Below are 5,482 nucleotides of genomic sequence, written 5' to 3'. Positions count from 1 at the left end.
ACCATCAAGTGAAAGTTGTCTCTTAAAGCTAGATTTGGTAGTCAATTTAATTTAGTGCATAAAAGCATTAAATACTTGATTATTGTGTTCTATATGGTATCAGATAATGAACATAGGCCAGCCAAAAATATTCCATTATTTTGGAAAAGCTGTGTTCTTTGCCAAAGCATAGAAACAATATCACAGTGCTGCAGTCACTGTAGAAGTAGAGGTTACATTAGTTCTGTGCTTACACTAAAGCACAGAAGGAGTAGGAGAAAGAGAAATCAAGAAGGGATCACCCTATTGAAAAGAAAAATGAGAACACTGCCATCAGGTTGAAACACAAAACATAGGAATTAATGAATCTAAGTCTATAAATTTGACTACACCATGTTTAAGAAAGGAAGGGAAACTCCCATTAATCAGTACAGGATTATAGAGGGAAAGGATTACATTAACATTTGCATGAAACAGAGCAAGCAATTGCACGATAGAGAAAAGCTTTAGAAGGGTCTGGGCCACTGCCCAGGACAAAACCACCCAGCAATAGCTGCTATAAGGGAGCCAGTTTTGCACAGGCAGAGCCATCAAGCCGCCAAGGTAACAGAAAAGTAAGCCCAGGAGCCCAGGTGCTGACAGCGGGTCAGACACCGAACTTTGGGGGGTGTTTTACAGCGGGTCAGGCACTGAACTTTGGGGGGTGTTTTACAGCGGGTCAGACCCCGAACTTTGGGGATGTTTTGCAGCGAGTCGGACCCCGAACTTTGGGGGTGTTTTACAGCGGGTCAGACACCGAACTTTGGGGGTGTTTTACAGAAACCCGAGGTTTCCACACCCGAGCCCGAACGCGGCGCTGACCAGCGGCTCTTTGGCGCCCCCCGTCGGCTGGAAGGGGCGGTGCCACCCCCGGCACAGCGCGGTCCGAGCCGCCTGGAGACGCCAAGGGGGAAAAATGCGGGTTAAAAAGGTCTGAAAAGTGCTGGGTTTCTCTATTGCTCTGCAGGGTTATGTTCCGTTAGCTGCTCTGCAAGTGCATCATACATCTTTAGACAAGGGAAACCTCTTGTCATTTCACTGTCAAGTCAATGGCTGAATCCACACAAGACAACTGGAAAATGAAAGCTTCCACTTTCTGGAAGCTCCACTTCCTATCCTTGGAGAAAAGGGCTGCATTCTGGAAAGCTGTGTTAGATTAGGAATGCTCTGATGCAACGCATATTGCTGGCAAGAGCAAAGTAGATGCACGCTCTCTCAGAAAGGAAGCAGCCCTGGGAAGCTGTGACCCGTATTGGCAAGTGTTTGGTGGTGGGTTTCGGTAATGGATCCTGGTCACCAAGAGGAAAAGGTTCTGTTGAAACCAGAGGCAAACAGAACTCTGGCCACCAAGGCAGGGTATATTTACATACAACCTGCCCATCCATTTTCACTAAACAAATAATGTCTGATTTGGTCATTTGTATCTCAACTGTGAAATGACAAAGAGACCTAAAAGCTCAGGGGTGCATCTGTTGAATGGCACTCGGGCCTGAGGGATTATTTCAGTGCCCCCTTTTAAGGGTGGGTGTTTTCATTTATTCAGGTGTGGAATCATGCACACTTTAGCAGAATAACAAGATCACTTAGTAAATAAGCTGATAGTAGGGTTTGGACATAAATATTTTTATGTGCTGATGTCTGAAGAGCAAAACCAAATACTCCAAGCAGGATGCCTCATAGCTCAGTAGAAGCAAACATCTCAAAATCAAGAGTCTACAACAAGTGAATGGGAGGGGATGCAGAATCAAGAAGAAATAGGATGCAGAATTTCAACTGTTTTTCCAAGGACTTTACATAAATACAATTTATGGGAAAATTCTGTGTAGTAAGGTCATGTTACTAGTTTTTCCTCTGTGTTATGTGGCATCACTCTACATAATAGACCTTGTACAAAAGCCCAACCTCTCTTCTAAGCACTTTCTTGTCATCTAGGAAAAATGGCTGTAAAGAAGGGGGGGGTGGGGGGTGGAAGGACTGGACTGAAGGGTGAATGAAGGGAAGCAAGATTACAGAGGTCTAAACTAGTTTACCTCTACCCAGCAGTCTGCATTAGTTTCACATCATGCAGTGTGAAAGAAAAATCACATTTAGGAATAGATGGTAAGGAGGAAGAGGCAGAAGGGAAGTACAGGTGAGTACAAAACTGCCAACAACCTGTCTGATCTGAGAGGGAAGTCATAAAGAGTGCATGAGGAGCAAAAGTACTTGAGCCTTATTATTTATTTATTTGGGATGTAGTGGAATTTTCAGATAGGAAATAAAATGACAGAAACAAAAGAGAAGTTAGCTGCATGTGCCCACACCTCTCTATAGGCAACTTTGAGGGCTCCACCAGTGCCTTGACTGTGATGCCTATCAGGCATGAAATCACTGGCTTTGGTTCATGTAAGTTATATCTAATCAGTCCCAAATAACTCCAGCTATAGATGAACAGTTTTGCTTTATATTTCAGTAACTCCAGCTTGTCCTATAATTGGAACAGGAAAAGAAGTTTTTATAAAAGGAAGGAAACAGCTCAGGCAGAGGAACAAGGGAATGATTAGCTTGCATGGCAGTGCTCCTCCCAGACTGTGCAGAGGACTCACTAGGAACCAAGAAACAACAGGCAAGCAACTGGGCTGGGAGAGGGGGAGGACAAGAGAAGATTTTCCTTGTACCCCGTATTTGAGAACTTACTCAATTAACTTTGCACAACTGCTCTACAAAAGCACATACAGGCAGTAAAGAGACTGATGTAATTAGAAAAAGAAATTCTTTCATTATTTCAGTTCAAGGAAAGAAAGAAAATGGATATTTAATATAGCATGAGGTAGCAGTAACTTATGGTGCTACTACTGGTTATACTCAGTGCCATTCAGAGAAGAAAAAAGAACACAGTGCACCAAATTTTCCGAAACAGCTGAGAGAGTGGGAGTTTAATAAATCCCAAATTCACTAACACTACAGTTCGCCCATGCATGGTGTTCTCAGCAGTTTAAGTGCTTTGGGGAGGCCATCTGAAGCTATACATAGATGCATGCCTGCAAATGGGTCCCACATTACTATTTCACTATCTTTCTAAAAAATAAGAGAATGCTAGGCATAAGTTTAAGTACAATCATTTTTCACTTCCCACAATTACAAAGCTGCCAAGTCTGTGCCAGATGCTTGAAGATTTGTGGATTGCTGGAGGGAGTCTGCACCTAGTAAGTGAATTTGAGATTTTGCTATTTTTTGTTTTCCTTGCTCTTCATCCTCTCTGGACAGCAGATGGTGGCATTATCATGAATGGACCATTTGTTAAGAGGAAACTTCTTATGACTTCTCAATATAAAAATCATCTAAGTATCAGAACACAGGACACACTAGTGGATTACCTGGTTTAAGTTTAAATGGACAACTGAAACAACTTACCAGAAAAAAAAAGTGGAAAAAATTCTTTTCCACTGCAAAGAGAAAACAGTAATGAAATTCTGCTGCCTTAACTACTACAAATTTATATTGTATTGAGACACCAAATCCTGTTTTGTTTAATCAGGATGAAGATTCTTAAATCATCAAATTATGTTACAGCTTTCTTGAATTCATTATGTTTAAAAATTAGGGGCCACTAAGTAACACTGTGAATCACTAAAGAGAATGGCAAATATTCTTCTGAGTGTACTGAAGTATCCTGATTACTAGAAAATGAAATGTTTGCAAATCTCCCAAACTGCTGAAAGCACTGGCTAGTTTGATAGTTAAGTTTAGGACTTTGAACCTGAACTGTAAAGGTAGAAATATGGACAACTCATGCCTAAGTCTAAAATACTTATTTTTAGGCAGGCCTTCTGATTTTTGTCCAGAGCATTCCTATTACTCTTAAATGCCCCAAAGACTTCTTTCTTACATTTTTAACAGATTTGCTGAAGCTTGCATTCGGTACTGCTATAATAGTGAGCTCAATAAATAGGCAGCAGAACTACATGTTGGCAAAAGAACAAAAATTGGGAAATATATTGAACACTGTGGGGGGCAAGGCAAAAGAAGGAAAAGATATTTTAGGGGAATATAAATGTATATATTGTCACTTAGACCTTTCTTTTAGTATGCTGAGTAAAACTGGGATGCAGTAGTGATACAAAAGGGTAAGTAAAAAAGGACACATCTCAAGCTACTAAAGAAAAAATAAAAAACTCTATTATGATCAAAAGACAGGCTGGACAGGTCACTTTAGGATCTCAGTGCAACTAATCAGCTTCCCTCACCCCCTTAATTTTTATGGGCCTGATAATTCAGGTAAGTTTTAGAAAAATTGTACTATTTTCTCCATTTATACATGGCACTCACTCTTTCTGCCCTTGTGGTCTGAAGCCTAGCAAGCAATACCAGCAGGAACTTCAAGGATTCAAAGTCTCAGAGTTGAGGCCTTTATTTTTTTCTGCTTTAACTGAAGGCTTTGCTCTATCAAAATATCTAATTGCAAGCAATGACTTCTGCTACATTGCTCTTTGAGAAAATCAGCTTCCTGCCCACTCCTGTTCTTTCTCCTTCCTTGTCAAACTGTACATCTACATCTTGGTAGATGTAAACCATCTGATTCAGCACTGATGGAAATCACTGACCATGTAGTCTTGTATAACATTTTGCCTTTTCTCTTTCATTTGTGAGCTTGAAAAGCATAAATTTGAAATTAAATATCCAACCATCTGCAATTAATAGCATTACTAAGATACACAGTATTTCTCAGACTAAAACTCCCTGTAATACTTTGTACCACAGAATATGTGATTAACCATGATACTTACCAGCTGTGATTGTAGTCAGACTGCAATGCCAGAAATCTTGAGTCTGATCATGCCTTCCATTTCAGCAATAACTCAATAACAAGAGCCTCGTGGATGCAATATCAAAAAGAAAATTAAGAACTTCTTGCTGGTGAAATGAGAAAGCTTGCTAGGACATAAGTCAGTAGGGGTATGACCCTCAGGCCACATAGATGGGGAAGTCAAGAAATTTTTTTCTAGGAATGAATCATAAATTTTTCACTAACTGATTCATCTGTAACACAAGAAATTTTAAAGAGGAGGCATACAGAGCAGTCTATGTTTTTCATGGAAGGCTCAAAATTGGAGAAGAAAAATAGATGCTCCAGAAGAGAACTTTATTTTTTTTAATTAGCATGCTAATCTTGGGCATGATTATGACAATTTAACTTAATTTACTTAACCTTTTGCCTTTTGAGGGCTGAGCATAACTCATCACAAACTAGACTTTTTAAAGAGTAATTGTTGCAGGCTATACTGCCTTAAAATGTTCTAATAGCAGCAATTCATGTTAATTGGAAAGTAGTTCATGTCTCATGAAGTAGCACTTGTTCTCTGTTGCTTTTTGAGAAGGGAGTTGTTCTGTTTATTTATTTTATGTACTTTATGTAGGTGTAATTGATTCTGTAATTTCAAATATATGCAGAATTACATGTATAAGATAGCATGAGGTAGTATTT

This window comes from Zonotrichia leucophrys, chromosome 2 (genome assembly GCF_028769735.1).
Source record: "Zonotrichia leucophrys gambelii isolate GWCS_2022_RI chromosome 2, RI_Zleu_2.0, whole genome shotgun sequence".
NCBI classification, from domain to species: Eukaryota; Metazoa; Chordata; class Aves; order Passeriformes; family Passerellidae; genus Zonotrichia; species Zonotrichia leucophrys.
Note: the sequence above shows the minus strand (reverse complement) of the source record.